We start from the raw sequence: 18,473 nt of genomic DNA, 5'->3' as shown, positions 1-18,473 counted from the left end.
TAAATGATCATGGACATAATGGCATTGCATTGGGTGATTAATTTCACAAAAACCATCACTATCAGGAGATACTTTTCAATACAAAATTGTTTTTATTTGAGGTTTATTGCCTCAAATAGGGTATTTACTTACTATATGTCAAGAACTTTATAGTATTATTTAATGGAATCCTATAACAACAGGGGAATTAATGTAATGTCCTTATGGTCACAGGGCTCATAAGGGACGAATGTAAGAAATGAATCAGCCCTGCCCAAAGCCCAGCTTCCTTCCACGACCTCACTCTCACATAAGAATTAGGACCTGCATCCCCACTCTTCTTAAGTGATCATTGCAAATGGCTTCCATTGATCTGCAAGGGCAGCCTTCACAAAGTGATGTTGAAGGCGCTCATACAATTATCTAAATTAACCAGGGCTCATGCAAGAGTTGAGATTTTTTTAGGAGGACCTATTTTTAGCCCATAGGAACATTTCCCCTGGCTCTGTTTCTCTACGTTATAATCCAGTGATCTCAGCAGCTGTTTATTTTTCTCAAGTTCTTCTTAATTTTAATAGCTCTCTGAATTAAAGCCGCCTGCAAAGTCTGAAGACTGGAAGAAAATGACAAACTTTGTTTTACAACAGAACCAGCAACTCCTTAATGTAGAGCCTATGCCAGAGATGAAGGACAGTATCTGGCATGTGCTGACACCACTCTCTAGTCTTCCCCAGTGCCTGACCTAGACACCTCCATACTTGAATGGCCTTGGCACCCTGAAACCCACTAGGTCAGCACAGTCCACAGCTGCAGGCACCCTACTTTTACACTGTTTGGGACCTGAGGGGTGGAGTCATGGCAGCACCCCAGGTGTATATACTGTATTATCACAAAAGGAGTTTTTTGCTATATTACAGTTTCTCAAATTAATTACTTTAGTGTTTGGTTTTTATTACACCTCTGGGTCTACTCAAGGGTTTTGTGTCAAAGTTCTAGGGATGGCCTGTCTACCAGGCTCAGACACGTTCACATTTTATTCTCATGCTCTAGAATATTCTACATGTCTGGTTCTGTTTATAAGCACATCATCTGTTCCACTCCTTTCCTCACACCCATCTATTCATTATTCTTCAGGGGCCACTCATCACTCATCTCCTTGTAACCTTTAGGCTAATTCACTTACTTTATATGCTAATTTCACTTACTTTAAAGTACAACCCTTAAGATTTTATATACTAAGCTATATATATATATATATTTTTCTCACTGAGGAAGATTGGCCCTGAGCTAACATCTGTGCCAATCTTCCTCTGTTTTGTATGTGGGATGCCTCCACAGCATGGCTAACAAGTGGTGTAGGTCCCTGCCTGGGATCTGAACCTGTGAGCCTGGGCCGCTGAAGCAAAGTGTCCCAAACTTAACCACTATGCCACAGGGCTGGCCCCATACTAACCTGTATTTTAATAACAACTTCTGCATATTTCTAAATTCAATTAAGCCCTGTATATGCATTTCAGCTTAGAAATGACAGGCACTCTTTTAGAGAAAATATTAGTGGAAATCAACATATAATAAATACTATTGTCAAGAGGAACAAAGAATAATTATGTGTCTTGGACTTCAGCTACTTCCACCTTGAATAGCTGCATTTTTCATTTCTAAATTCTGGCTACCTTTTAAACTGTTAAATTTATTTCTTGTTTGACTGTCATGTTACTAAGTTTAATTCTCATCAAGTTATTTGCATGTTCTACAGAACAAATTTATCTGTTCGCAGTTTTATCTGGTTACATTGAAGAGGAGGCTAAGTATAGGTGAGAGGTTTTCAAGAATGTATCTTCATTGGGGATGGGTGTTTCTTGTTATTTGATGGGAGAATTTAGCTATAGAGCAAAGCTTTCATTGGCTATTAAGAGGATTTCTTTCCATTTGAAACTATTAAATGAGTTATTCAAGAGTTAGTTATTCACTGAGTTATTTGAGAAGAATATAGAGCAGCGGCATACCTTCCATGCCTCAGACTTATGAGGTTTTTAAATCCTAATCGAACAGCAATCTTCTTTTAACCAACCAACAGAGTAAATTTGTCTCAAGTCCCTTCTCAAAATTTTTATGATTATAATTAAACTGATTATAATTCAAATCTTAGCTATCGGTCTTGATGTGGGAAAGAAGAAAATGTTTGGTTCAGCATCGTGTGGTTGCTAGATCATCTGGCTTCTCTGATTCAAATCCCAGCACCTCTATGGCTGCAAAGACCAGGAGGCCTGTGGAATGTGCATGAGCTAGTAGCCACTTAAGTTAACTCCCTCCTATTGTACCAAAGTCTTTTTAAAAAACACCTTTCTTGTATCCAGTATCATTGTATGAGCCCTCAAAACTCTTCTAGTTAAACCTTAAGCCTTATGCATTCAATCTTAATTCTTCAATAGAATGTAGAAAGATGATATTCTAACATCCACGCAATTCCTCTACTACTTAATATTCATATTTTATCTAAGTTGACAAATAACTTAACATTAATATAACTGTGTCCAGGAATTGTTTTTTTCTTGTGGATTTAGAGTTTTGTTATTTGTAAAGTTAAAATATTTTCTGTTTTCAAATCACATGCTTAGAATTTTATTAATTATTATTCATAAAGTGTATTTGCAAACAAATAATGGAAAATGTTATCACACATGTTTTGGTGGCAGGCTGACAAACTCCCACAATGTGAGGTCAATGGGCAACAGTCCAGAGCAGCAGGCTATCTTCTCGTGCATTTAAAAAGATGTACAGTGATTACCTACTAGGCATAAAGTAAGGAATCTCAAAGCTTAGGGAAAAGGGGAAAATGGGAAATTTCATTTCACAGTTGTCACTGAGAAAACAGCTTAGAATGACCACCAATATGTATAGAGAAGAAGAGAAGAAATCAGTTATTTTATGTTGTAGAAAGTTCTACAGAAGTTTTGTTCATTCATTTGTGGCTAAATTCATTATCTTACAACTTATAAGCATCCCTAAATATTACTCTTAACAACATTGCCTTAAATTATAATATACAAAAAATTTAAACAGAATTTTTAATACTACTGCCAACAGCAGTAACCAAATAGATTTCAAGGGATCAAACATTAACTAACGAGCACATTTCCTGTATTTCAGAGATACTGTAGTTCCAAAGAACCTCAAGTTCTCCCTTGAAAAATATATTTGTAGTAATAGATGACTGGCAAAAACAAGTTCTACTATACTTGGTGGAAAAGGGCTTGAAATATATGGTGGCCTTACAGACATTATGAGGGTAAAGGGAAGCATCTATTCTCTCTTTTTCAACAGAAATGTTTCACATATCAGTTTTTCTTCTCACTTAAAAGTAAAATGAAATAAAATAGGACAACATATAGCCTTGCCTACATGAACTACAAAGGAGATTTGAACTGTAGAGTGAATAAATTTTAATCATCTATTTTTAAAGAAGCTAATATAATAAATACATCTTAGATTCCCTCACCCACTAATCTCATTTCATCCAAACTCACCATTTATTGACAATACAAATGCCTTTCTCACATACCTTATGATATGCATTTTGTCCATAGTGAATTGAAATAAATCATAAAATGTACCCGATGCCAGCAGGCTCATCCTCGAGAACAGTAAATGCTCTGAACTTTTGTAAGCTACTCCTGGGTTAGCTCATTCATTCCTTCATTCATTATTTGAATAGATATTTATTGAGCACCAACTTTGTTCAAGACACTACGCAAAACATAGAGGGAGTCAGAGGTGAAAAAGAATAAGGCAGATAAGGTCTCTCCCCTCCTGGTACATACATTCTAAAACAAAACAAAACAAAAACCAAACCAATGAATAAGAAAATTACAGATTGAGACACGTACTATGAAGGAAATAAAAATGGGTAATATGATACCTAGTGGATGGGCAGAGGGGATTTTAGATAGGAAAGGGGGTGCTTAAGAGGTGAGCAGAGACTTCATTGGAATACAGTTCTGAGGGACGTCTACATCTATTCACATTAGCCTCAAGAATTTGCATAATCTTTGCTCTCTCAGCCATCTCATAAATTATAACTCACTGCATCAAAGCTCTACAAATCCTTACTAGGCAGAATCACATTTGTATAGGAATGTACCCCATTCTGTTGCACCAGGGAAATTCTTACAGGGACATGTGCTAGTGTTCATGCGATACTTTCAAAGGTAGTTAAAATAAGAATTATTTGATATGAAAAGCAGCCAAAGCCTCCCATCAAGGTATGTTTAAACAAATTTCAAAATTTAAACGAAATGTGGAAGGCAATTACAAAATGGAGTCACACATGTAAAGGGCACCTAAAATGGAGCCAGGAGGCCATTAGGGAAGAAGGGCTTACACATGTCTCTACACAGGTGGAATGTAAACTTTTGAACTGCGCTTCACCGTTGTCATCTTGACCTTCTTCCAAGAAATATGCTTACTCCCATAGCTAAGGCCTTAGAGATGGCCTTGGCAACCCATCATGTACAGCCAAGAAGTGACAGTTACTGCCAGCACCAATCACAAATCTTGCCTAACAACCTGTGTAACTTTGCTGGAATTTGTGTCTTTTTGCCTTTATAAACCCTTACCTCTTTTATTCTCCTCAAAGCACATTTGAGTTTCTACTCAAGTCTGTGTCTCCTGAATTGCAGTTCCTAAGACACCAAATAAACATTTTTGAAACTCTTACAGTTTATGCCTCTTATTCATTGACGACACTTAGATGGATTTGCAAATGATCAGGTCCTACTTCTCAGAAGATGAGGGACTGGTAAAGTTAAGGGAAATATAACTTGTTAGAACCCAGTAAAGGAATGAAAATAGAAAGAAAAAGAAGATATAAATAAGGGTACATGAAGAAGCTACAGCATGTTGAAAGTACAAACTAAATTAGAGACATCTTAATCACAGGATTTAAATGAATCTTCATCTTTAGATATTTTCTACGATGTACCAAAGATGCGCATCACTCCTGCCCCATTTATACTATAACCTCTGCCCTAAGAGGCATATTTTTACAGTTATAGATGAAATAAAATATGTATTCTTGAGAATTTGGAGATCTGTTACTATTAACTTCATTGCCTTGCATGATTCCCTTAAATTATTTTTGTTCCCTGTTCTTCAGATTAAATAGCTTTGTTAGTTAAAAACCCCCCAAAAATGTAAAACCAAATTGTGAGAAAATTGTCTTAAAGTAACCGTTTTAGTCTTAGCTCCAAATGACTCTATTTCAAAGGTCTGATATATACTCAGCGTAGCCTTAAAACATGACTGTTTGCAGTTATAGGAATTTTTTTCCCTGTGTAGTCAATTCAAACTTTTTCATCTGAAAATAATTTAAGACTATAGGAGTATTGCTAACTGGATGAATCTCATACACATTTATGTCAATGGGGGATGCAAGTATGAAAAATAATAAAGGAAAATCTCATTTAAATGGAGCTGGGAGGCCCAGAGAAATAACACTCATGCACAAGCATGTGCCACTCAACGTACACTACTGACCCCAACAGGAAGACACAGATACCTTGCACTTCCGACAGGAAGTGATAGTAGTACTTACTACCCTAGCAGAAAGAAGGAAGAACTTCCTGCTCGTCTGGCAAAAGCTCAGCCAATGAGAGACTGCCATTACTCAGACAATGAAAAGCCACTACACTTTGAACTCCCAGTCTCCTCCAATGGACTCTTGGTTTAAATCAGCAGGCTCTCAACTTCACAAAGGAATGTTTCTCTCCTTTGTGTCTCTCAAGACCTGCATGTGGCTCACCAAAGACAGTGTGTCCGGAATTGCAATTCTTTGCTGTTCCCAATATACCCATTTGGCTGATAAAATAACTGGCTGTTTATTCCTTTTAGGTGAACACAAAGGATCGTAGTAAAAAGAAAATTGAAAAGTTAGACATATCATGACCAAAATCAATAGATTTTTAAAATATCTTGCTAAAACGTTAAGGAAAATAACTATGCTATTATTTGTTGTAGAAAAAAAATAGTTGAAATAATTACAAAGACTTCAAAAAGCTATCCACCAAATCGTGAGTATAAAGAGGGAAATAAAAAGTGATAAAAAATATCTGGGTGGTTTATAAAAGTTTAACCAGTAGTCAGAGTGTCTTCCCAACATATCTCCTGACATCTCCTGAAGAGAATTGAGCTTCTATGACTTTAAATATAGATGATTCCTTTTAACAATCCTTAGATAAATAAGTTAAAAGTTAACCTTGCCAAACAAGTATGTATTCTGATCGACCTATCTATAGCAGAACTGTTATTTGCTGACCCATTGCATCTCGTTTCTCTAGTATTTGGACAGTTGGCACTCCCAGCCCTTCCATTTCAAATATAAACCTGTTGTATTTGGTATGAGCAGCTGCGAATAATTTAACAAAGATTTTCAAGATGTCAATTCCTTAAGTATATGCATACATTTCATCAAGTCACTGGCAAAAAGTTTTCATTAACAAAGAAGAAAGGGAATTCTGAATGGTAACACGCAGTGTTTAATATTATAAGAATAAAGAAAAGGAATACTCTAGTCCTTTTTTTTTTTTTCTTAAGATGACAGAAAAAGAAAGGCAAAGGTTTCACGGACCATTAAAATCAAGTGTGGCAGTACCCTCCTTCATCCTGTCCCCATTCAAGTTTTAAAATAAATAGTTGCTGCATCCAAGAAACTTCTGCCTGATTAATATGGAAACATTAGATAAGCTATTGTTTAACCAAAATAATGTTTTTTAAAAAGTCACATATCACCAGCAAGAAAACAATACTTTCCCTTTGGGCTTTCATCTATTTGATGAATTCCAACAAAAAGAGAATAATCATGCTGTATTTTTTTTTTTTTTTTTTTTTTACAATTTTTGGTTATCCTTTGTTTGGTAAACTCAATGGACCTTGTGAGGAAGGATTGCAGGAAGGATTATTAATTTAACTAATGTCTTCTCTTCAGGTTTCATCTCAAAACAGAACTTCAAGCCAAAGTAAACACTCTCAAATTATTCACCAGATTCTACAGGCTGGTCATAGTGGGTTCAGCATCGGTTTTAGATGCTCTTCCAGCTTTCTCTTCACCTCTCCCCAAATCCTTTGGCAATACAAAACTCGAAACAAATTCGTCTTCTTGACAAGCAGAACTGATTCAAGGAAGGCAAGATACCTCATTATCTTTCTCATTAAACTTTAGATAATTAAAATGTCACACCAAATTTTCCTCTGGACAAAAGACTTCAGGGACAACTGACACATTGCTCTTTTCCATACACTTAACTTAGAAGCATTGAAAGAAAACATTGTTTTAATGATTGAAAAAAGAAAACTAATAGACTGTTACTTTATTCAGCATTCCTCCAAAGATCCATGAACAGAAACATAATTCATTTTAATGTGTGTCCCACATCTGGAGGAACCTCAGAAGAGCTGCATTCGCCTGTTATTTAAAATAACAATCATCACAGTATTATCTACGGGAAAAATTAGAAAACATGTCACAAATGAGACAACAGAAAATTACTTTTTGAGTGTGGAATTCCTTCTTTACCTATTATATTTTTAGGTGCATTTTAAAGGTACAATTTAGGCAAGCACAATTTATATCAATCAATAAAAATGTTTGAAATCCTACCTAATGTTTATTCCCATTGATAGTAGCCTGGGAAGGGAAGGACTATTTTTCTAATGACTCAAAAGAATGAACTTCATTTTTGCAATAACAAAGTTTAAACATAGTATATGACAGAATATAGAATAGTAAACCAGCTTCAGGAAGTTTCTTTACAGCCTCCTCCAAGATTTTTTTTTCCATAATCTACCCACCCCCCAACCCCAACCATTTAAAACCAAATTAGCTTCCAGGATGTCAGGCCAGAGGGTTATAGCAACTCTGAGTTATGCATCCTATTGCCTATGTAGCAGGTTGCAAATGTCCAGGGGATTCTGTGGGGCATATTTCATTTGTTATTTAACCGTCTGCTTTATTTTTTCATGATACAACATGAAATTCTACTTGCAATATTGAAGCATTTCTTAATGTGCTCTTAAGAGAGACATACAAGCAGGTTTCACTAGAACATTAATTATTCCGGATTTCTAAGCATTTGAGCAGAATGTAAACAGCATTAATTGAACCCATTAAATATTGTCCTCTCTAATCATGAGCGACACCATATGATAATAGAAAGACTGGGCAAAAAGTCACAAAACCTCTGGTTGGGCTTGATTAATTAAAAGACTTTCATGCAGACAGATGCATATCATCCTCTGCACAAAAGAGAAGAAAAAAATGAAAAATTAAGCTGGGAAACATTTTAGTCAATTGTGACCCTGTAAATACCACAGGGCTATATCGTTTTGCAATCACTTGCTAATTTTCTCTACATAGGACATGACCATGGTTATCCTGTGAAGCTGAACTCTCAGCTGAAGCACATGAATGCCCAGGACAAATGTCTCCATGATAAAGAAAGGAATTAATGGGATTTTCCAATGCTATGCTTTTAAATGACTTTGTCATTTCTTCAGAATCATCCACCAAATGAATATTGTAGAGTAGAGCCAAATAATTCAGACTAAAATGTTAAAGTTTACCCACTTTGTGAGGGATAGTTTTGATCCTCAAGTCCTTTATTTCCTTTTTATAAGCCAGTTAAAGCAGGTTGACTAAGAATTACTGAAATGCTAAGTTGATTGCCACTCAAACGTGTATGAGACACTGCCAGCAACCATTCTCATTCTATTTTAAACCCATATGGAGCTCCATTTAAAATCTTAAACCTAACTTTAGGCATTCACATCTACACCTAATAGTTTGACAGTAAAAACTAACCTCATTCTATTTGAATGAATGAAACACAGACTAGGGAGTACCGTATTTTATTCAAATAAAATAATACCAATTTATTCCAACCCCAAAGTAATAATGCTTTATTGAATAATCGTGATTTGTGCCCTATACCTAGAAAACATTTTGGGAAAGAGAAATATTGTCTAGCAACTAGCAAAAGAAACATAAGTATTTTTTTGTTTGAATTCTCATGATTGTCTGCTTTGGTGTAACACTACTTCAGAAATGACTATTTCTAATTCAGATATGAAAAAGGATATAACAGTTATTATTTAAACAGCAACATTTTGATGTTCTTCATTTTTTAAGTAATGTACATAAAAAGTTTAAACAACACAAAGTGTTATATTTGTGTGTGTATATGTATGTACGCTTATGTTTATATGCATCTTACTTTTATATACGTAGTGTGTATTTTTATATATACATTTGTATATATATGTGCTATATACATATATGTGTATACTTTACTTACATATATATGCATATATATGTACATATATATAAAAGTAAAGCAGGCCACCTCTACCCTTGATCACTAAGCTTGTCAGTGTCCCTTTCCTCCCTGGAGGCAATCACTGTCACCGTTTTCTTATGTATCCTCCCAGAGTTGGTTTATACATAAATATATACATATGTACACATATATGCAAATATATTTTGTGTGTGTTTGATTGCAAAAATGGAAGCATATTACTCATGTTCTACACTCTGCTTTTCCACTTAACATATCTTGAGTTTAATTCATTATCAGTATGTGAAGATCAACCATGGTCTTTTTAACGAACAAGGAAAGATTTTAAATGTGCTTTACTTATTAGCAGAAGTTGATTCAACTTATGGTGAAATAGAATCAAGCATCAAAAATAATGAAAATGGCCACAGTGTGAGCAAGAGAAGGAAAAGAGAAATATAAGAATTATGCAGTGAGTCAGAGTTCAAATTCAGGGCAAAGTTAGCATTTTGAATATTTTCTTGAAAAGCAGAAGATACAGCAAAAAAGGTTAGTAATTTAGTCTTTACTATCACCAAAAAACTGTTCTTCCAAGAGAGCCCCATCTGATTTTTCTTAAGCCTGAAAAATTACTCACTCTGTCATAAAACCTTTGTCCTGGGGGCCAAAAGTCATATCTCAAGGGAGTATATATTTCTCTTAGACAAAAGTAAATAATTTTAAGACTGGAGTTATCTGTTAGATTGTTTCTGAGACATTTGCAAAAATAGTTTCCAGGGCCTCACAGTACAGTTCAATATAGTTTCTAAGGTGTCAACTTGGGATCACAACTGAATCTCTAGGAAACTTTATGAGCACAATAAAATATACTAAGAGTTTAATGAATTAAAGAAAATCACAGATAAACTGAAATTTTATTCTCTAAAAGATTGAAGAGAGAGCTCAACCAGTTATAAAACTGACTTCTCATTCTTTGATGGGGTGACTGAAACGATTTTATTGTGAATGACTCACCTTCAGTCCTTTAAAAATAGAGTAAGGGTCTTCTCTTTCTATAATCGTAATGAAAATAAACTAGAAGAAACACCTGCCAACTTGTAATTCCAGTCAATCAACACAAAATGTCTGTGATCTCAGATTGGGGTGAAGAAACTTGCATCTCTCTCAGTAGGAAACATAAGAGATTGTCCAGGGCAACTTCTCCTCTGCTAAGCATTGCACATGCAGCTGTATAGTTAGTGAGAGTTTGTAGGACTTTATTTGGATTGGTTTGGGTTTTGGTAGAGCAGCTATTGTTATATGGATAAGCATGCTTACGCAGCAGGATTTTCCTTTTAAATATTTTCCTGGGATTTAACATAGGCAAACTTTTGATTTGTGAGCTTTTGCTTTCCCTGAAGAAAAGTGGTCAGACTAAAATGAAAGTGGAGAGGCTGCCCTAGTTCTGGAAGTCGAATTCCCACAGTGTGAAAAACCACAATGAGATAGTGTAATAAAATATGGCTGTGAGTCCCCGATCTGTCTTCAACGGAGCTGCTTTCTCAACAATTCTTCTGGTAAATCTCTAGTAAAATTATGTATGTAAACAGCTGGAGTCTTAGATATTAACTTTAACGTGGTGGCTAGATGCATTATACTTCCTGAGAACCTGAGGTATTGCTGAATCTTTGGAAATCTTAATTAACAACACAGTCCTCACAAAACATTTCCTGGAACATATGTATTTTGAGTCAAATTCTTCATCCACATGGAACCCAATCCCCCCAACCCTCCTGTCTCCCATTTTCATTTTCTTTTCATGTTTTCCACCTCCCATGAATAGCGAATTTTTCAAGCCATACTCCAGAGCTTAAAATACTGTAATGTACTTTACAATGTGGATGATGGATAACTTTTTGAAATATTATAAGCTATTGTGTTTTATTTCAGAAGCCACTGCCAAAAGTAAAAATCACAGGCCAGATTCCTAACTCCCTTGGAACTCTCCTATAGAAGTGACCCCTTGAAATTCCTAAGCCCATGAAATATATATGGACTGTATTTTGCCTTAAATGCAAAATGTGTTTTTATTCTTGAAAAATTACATGGATAGGATTTGGTTCTTAATGTGAATTTCTTTCCACTCATGTAATCTCTGTCCTTACAATGATACTAAAAACAAATAAGTAAACAACAACAGCAAAACTCAACTTAGTATCATAAAAACATAACAAATTCCCCGGCATTGTAATATAAGAGTGTGTGTGGGGAGGTCATTTGTCATCTACATATTTCATCTATATAATACAGATTACTATTATCTCCAGTTTTAAAACATGGTTTTATATCTGAATATTTAATTAAACTTTTTGCAAGAGCATTCGACTATGATTCATTCCTTTGAGGAAAAGATTACCCAATGCAGACTTTTCCCGAAACTTTGTTTTTTCTTTTCCTTGAAAAAAATCCAAGAAATGCCATAAATAACTAAAGATAATGGCGTAAAATTCAGACAGAGGGGACTGTTAGGAACCAAAATGATGATATTTAACATTCATCGTTACCCATATTGCTGAATACTTTAAAGAAATAGAATTGATTATATTTTCATTTTAGTTGCTGAATTAATGAGACTTTTAATATTTTTGAAACTTTTAGTTTCAACCTTCCTATTCCAGGTAATCATTACCACTAAACATTAAACAAAAAGCCTCTCCACAATTATATCATTTCAAAGAAAATTGAAACCAAAATCTTGGAGTATATGACAATAGTTATTTATTAAAGGCCCACTTTATTCCAGGAACTGTAGAAAGATACGTAATCCGTTACAAAAACTCTATGAAGGTCATATTATAACCTCAATTTTAGAGATAAAGGACATGGCACTCAGAGCGGTTAAATAATATGGTCAAGATTCCTCCCTCAGTAAGCTGCGCTGGAATTTGTATGTAATACTGTCAGGTTCCAACTTGTATGCTTGAATTCCTCCCCAAATTTATCAGAGACGTGTAGGTTTAAATTTCCCCTTATTGGTATCTCATTTTTCAGTTTATCAAAATGAATGCATTTGTTTTTAGAAAGTTAAAGACTTTTTCATTGCAAAGCCAGAGAAATAGTCTTAAATATTTGACAATACCAATTGAAGTCTAAACAATTAGAATTTAATCATTCTTATCTTTTCATTGTCCAAAGTAAGTTTAAAATTTAGAACCACTCAAGATCTGTAAAGCTTATTTTCAGAAACTATCACTTCTTGTTATCAGTTTAAACCATTTGAATTTTAAAGTGCATAATTCCACAATATCTGGCAGAAATTCTTTAAAAAGCCATTCCCTACAATTTAAATATTTAATGTTATTTAGAAAGGGGATGTGGATAAATAACTGTATTTTTCTTCTTTAACTTAACATTTTAATGTTACGTATTGCCAAACATTATAAAATAATTTAATTGAGAGGATTTTATCTTTATTTTACTTTTTATTACATCATTTCAAAACTCTATGACATTGTTTCCACTAGAAAATGTTCCAAGAGAATATTTCTTAGTTATTTTTAGATATTTTCAACTTTAATTGAAATTCTGAGTTAAGCTAAATATAGTCTTAATTCAAATAAATCTACATTTCCAAGGTGCGTCTTTACATTTTAGAACAAAGGCAACAAATCTTGGATGGACCCTCTGTATGAGAAAATAGCCCTCGAGGCTCAGAGGATGCCAACAGATAGCATTCAGAATTTATGGACAATTTATTGATATATCCTCTTAATTTTCACCCTGTCATTGTCACTTCATAATGTGGTATTTATACTTAGAGTTAAACAGCTATATGTTACAAGAACAAATAATAAGAATCCAGCAAATAGAAGACCAAGAGCTGCCAGCCCTACTTTTTCCTGTGCACAGAGAACAAACAACATGGACTGTAAAGTTCTTAACAGATATCCATTGGTAAAAATAATTATATAGTGCTCCTTGTCACTCCATAGCATCTGTGCCAGGATAAAATGGATTTCTGAAAAATTATATTGATGTGAAGATAAGATTTCAAAATTTATTGAAAAAATAAATTTTAATAATAAAACTTGCATATAAACTTTATAGCATTATTATGAAAATCCAGTACATATCTGTATCAGTTAGTATTTACTATGTAATACACTATCAAAAATTTAGTGAATTAAAACAACTATTTTTTAACTCATGATACTGTGGGCTGACAATTTGGGCTAAGCTCAGCTGAGGGGTTCTTCCCCTGATTTTGGCCAGGTTCACTCAGGTATCTGCAGTGTGCTGGTAACCAATGACTAACTCACATGTCTGGCATTAGCTAGCTGTTGTTTGGGGCCCTGGGTCATGTGCTATTCATTATCCAGTGGGTTAGCCCAGGCTTATTCACATAGGGTTCCCAACAGCAGAAGTGGGAAAGCTACAGGCCCCTTGAAGCCTAGGCTCAGAATTCCTACAGTGTCTCTTCAACTACATTCTATTGCTTGAAGTAAATTCCAAGGCCTGGCCATCTCAGATTCAAGATAGCGGTAAACATACTCCTGTACCTGACCTTGATGGGAGGAGCTGCAAAGTATTACAGAACTTTTACAGTATATCACAATGTCATTAAACAAAGACCTTATGAGAAATGAGAAAAAACAATGTAATGCCCTTTAGGGATATCATAGATCCACTAAGAATAGATTCTATCAAACACACCTTCTTTCATTTTGTGACAGTGTTACCATGTTGCTAGCCAAAGGAATAACAGACATAGATATTTTGATTATAGCAGATTTTTTTGATGATTATTTCACTAACTTTTTTGAAAAAAACATACTGACATTGAAGCTATAAAATAAGAGTTGTATAATTTCACAAATATTTAGACAATTACAATTAAAGGATGATGAGTAGAATGAATGACCATTGTCTACTGAATATTTTTAGGGAACATACAAAAGGATGCAATTCTAAGCATTTCTAAGTAATAGACGCTTAAGCTTAAAAGATTTAGATGGCATCCCATTCAGTTTAAACATTAGGAAAAACAGTAGGAATAGCTAGCATGATAGATAAGAAAAGGAACTGGAAATTAGCATAGTTGGATTTAAAATCATATGTTATTATCCAAAGATAAATACTATGAATATTCTAGTGAATTTACTTCCAATTATTTCAACACATACAAAACACACACACAATTGCATTATAGTGAACATACAACTTTATATACTGCCTTTTTCATTTACCTTTTTTTTTAAGATTGGCACCTGAGCTAACAACTGTTGCCAATCTTCTTTTTTTTAATCCTTCTCCCCAAAGCCCCCCAGTGCACAGTTGTAGATTCTAGTTGTGAGTGCCTCTGGTTGTGCTATGTGGGACACTGCCTTAGAGTGGCCTGATGAGGGGTGCCATGTCCGCACCCAGGATCCGAACTGGCAAAACCCTGGGCACTGAAGCAGAGTGCACAAACTTAACCACTTGGCCACGGGGCCGGCCCCCTCATTTACCTTTACATCAAAAATAATCCTACATTGTTAAATATTCTTGGAAAACAAGGCTTCTTATGACAAGCAATTTTGTGTATGCATAAATTAAGTGAAAATGTTGGAGGATACTTGTGAGACAGGAACCAGCCTAATGAGACAGGGTTGTCCACAAGGCCCCTGGCCTAACAAGATAAGGCCCCTAACCAATCTGCACGCTAGGAGAATGAGAGAGAGACCACCAAGATCCAGACTCCACAACCTCTGTACCTTCCCCAGCTTACTCATGGTCCTAGCACCCAGAAGTCCACTGAAGGTGACCTTACCCCCATTACAAAAGTAATGGTACCAGGGGTGGGGAGCTAGCATGCTAATGATACATGCAATGCACATGGTGGCATATCAAACAACAGTGTAAGCGCAAGGAAAACCCTGCCTCTACATGCCATGACAAGGCCCTCCCCCCCAGCCTTTGCCTAATGAAAGTCCCATAACCCCGCTCCCTAATGAGCTGGCCACCTGCCCCTTTCCTTTCTGCATTCACTCCCTTGTGCCTCCCTTGTGCACAAGCTAAAAACTTCCACTCTTCTACTCCCATTTTTGGTCTCTCTTGATTTCTATTCTGGGGGACCACAAGAACCCAATTTGCTGGCAACACTTGGGTTGACAATAATCATAAGAATAAGATCTAGGAGATTATTCAAATTCAAGTTTGTATGTGCAAATAGTATGAAGCACTGCCAAAAATATGATAAAATTGCTTCAGGCTGAATCAACAGAACTAGGCTGCCTTCCAGTTGCAAGAACCAATGGAACCATGGTCTCTTTGTTGGTAAAATATAATGGGACTATTACTTTCTATTAGCTTTTATTTTAAATTTTAAAATGTAACTAATTAGGCTACGTCTAAAGAAGAATACACAAGATGATAAAGAGTCTAGCATCCATAGCATGTGTGGAATATTTGAAGCCTTCTGCTCAGAAAGGAAGATGATAAAGTGAGACATTTTCACTGATCTCTAAAAAAATTATACCCTTTAACATGCCTGCTTCCCAAAGTCAACTCTGAGCTCTGCCAGGCTTTTATCCATCTTTGTATCCCTGAAACCTATAAATTCTGTGATAGGACTCATACAATGTCTGTTGAATAAATAAATGAATGAAAAAATACATTAGTGAACTAGAACCAGTAAATGGAAGTAATAGGGAGGCAATTTTTACCCGAGTATAAGAAAAATGTCTGCCTTTTGAGACACTAACCCCTGGTCTTTAGAAGGATTCTGTCAAACTAATGATACCGGCCCTGATATCAGTTTCCCTACATTAAACCCAGCATATATGGAGTTAAAACCAAAGCACTCATTCCCTGCTTATTCCCTGGCTTCCTGGCTCCAGCATCCACTATCCCCCATGGAGACAAATGGCCAAGGACAACTACCTAAGTTCATTACCTCCCCCTCCTCCTCTCTGCAAAGAGCTACAGGCTGGTGGGAAAGCTGCTGACCAGCAAGGTCACAGGCTCCCTCCTCTCTGCAGGTAGTTTCAAGACCAAAAACAGGCTGGTGGAAAAGCTTCAACCAGCAGGCCATGTGGTCCCCTCCCCTACATAAAGCCCCAAATAAAAACCCTTCCTTTTAGCTTTTCAGGATTTCAGTTTGGGATTTCAGCGTTAGCTGCCCTTTCTCTTTGCTCAGTGCTGTGCAACAATAAAATTTCTACTTTCTTCCACTACATGTGATGTCAGAGATTGGGTTGCTGCTCAATGGGTGAGCAAACTCACTTCAGGTTCGATATCACTAACTGTAGAAGGATCCCTACATTAAAATTATAAGTTTCACTGGACTACTTCATGAATTCAGAAATAATCTGACACAAAATAAAATTGACATTAATTTTTAAAAATACAGGTAAGATTGGGGCCGGCTCAGTGGTGTAGCAGTTAAGTTTGCATGCTCCACTTCGGCCTGGGGTTTGCTGGTTTGGATCCAGGCACAGACCTAGCACCACTTATCAACCCCTGCTGTGGCAGGCATCCCACATATAAAATAGAGAGAGATGGGCACAGATGTTAGCTCAGGGACAGTCTTCCTCAGCAAAAAGAGGAGGATTGGTAGCAGATGTTAGCTGAGAGCTAATCTTCCTCAAAACAAACAAATATAGATAAGATTATCTCTATTCTACACAATGAGCAATTCTGCATGTGTTAGTAAATATATAAAGTAGCTATCAAATATATTACACATATTCAACTTTATACCTCAAATAATGATTTTTACATAAAATAGCTTTGTGAACTTTGAATAGGCAGAGTCTTAAACAAGACACAAAATAATGATATATTGGGAGCCAGCCCAGTGGCACAGCAGTTAAGTTTGCATGTTCTGCTTTGGTGGCCCTGGGTTCAGCAGTTCGGATCCCAGGTGCGGACATGGCACTGCTTGTCAAGCCATGCTGTGGCAGGCGTCCCAAATATAAAGTAGAGGAAGATGGGCACTGATGTTAGCTGAGGGCCAGTCTTCCCCAGCAAAAAAGAGCAGGATTGGTGGCAGATCTTAGCTCAGGGTTAATCTTACTGAAAAAAAAAAATTGATATATTGCATTATACTAAATTAAGAATTTATGGTCTTCAAAAGAGACCATTTGTAGAGAGTGAAAAGGCAACCTACAGAGTGGTAAAAGTGTGTATTCAAAAGAGGAGTCATGTCCAGAAAATATAAAGAATTCCTGCAGACCACTAAGGACTGAGACTCACCCTTCATAGAAAAGTGGGCAGCAAACATGAACAGACTCTTCACAAAATAGGATATAAAAATGGTCAGCTAAATCTATACAAAGATGATCACCTCCATTCATCCCCAGGGAAATGTAGATCAAAACTACAGTGAAATCCCACTACCCAGAAAATACTAAGAATTGTGGCCTCATAGCAATAGGGAAACCTAATGTGAGCAGAGATATGGACCAACCAGAGATACATGCAAGGCCGTAGGAAAGCAATTTGGTGCAACCACATTGGAAAAGTGTGGCAGTGTCCTTGCAAGTCGAGGATATGCATTGTCTGTGGCCTACAATTTCACTTGGAGGTATCTACTCAAAAGACATTGTTTCATGTTCACAAAAAGACACATACAAGAATGTTCACAGAAGCATTATTCATAAAGCCTCAAAGTGTAAACCATCTACGGGGCCACATTAATGATAAAATGAAAAAATAAATTGTAGGAAAACTCAAACTCCAGAATAATATGTATCCATGAGAATAAACAATCCAAATTCACACACAAAAATATGGGTGAATCTTACAAACATAATGATGGATAAAAGAAGCTAAATAAAAAGAGTACCTTCCCCCAAATTCCATTTATATAGAAAGTACAGAACAGGCAAAATTAATTTATGCTGTTAGAAATCAGGATAGTGGTTTCTATCAGTAGAACTCAGGGGGGCTTCTGGGATGCTGGCAATGCCTGTTTCCTGATCTGTGCTAGTTGGACAGGCGCGTTCTATTTCTGGAAATTCACGAACTATGCATTTATGATATGTGTACTTTTTTAGTGTGTGTTTATTATGCTTCAATACAAATTTAAAAATAAAAGTTTAAAAAATGTTTTCTAATAAGCTACATATTTTACTAAGCACTTTTAATAAACTTATAGTGAATGATATGCTATTATGATTCTTAAGTATAATAGAAATTTTTAGGATT

At 35.8% G+C, this 18,473-nt stretch overlaps 1 protein-coding gene across 20 annotated transcripts in view; it reads right to left on the bottom strand.

Annotated features, from left to right (window-relative positions):
* Positions 1 to 18,473, bottom strand: part of NAV3 (neuron navigator 3) — a 791,518-nt gene that overhangs the window by 330,301 nt on the left and 442,744 nt on the right. The gene's annotated exons all lie outside the window — the stretch shown is intronic.

The sequence above is a fragment of the Equus przewalskii genome, chromosome 29 (assembly GCF_037783145.1).
Source record: "Equus przewalskii isolate Varuska chromosome 29, EquPr2, whole genome shotgun sequence".
Lineage (NCBI taxonomy): Eukaryota > Metazoa > Chordata > Mammalia > Perissodactyla > Equidae > Equus > Equus przewalskii.
This window is presented reverse-complemented; position numbering and strand designations above follow the sequence as displayed.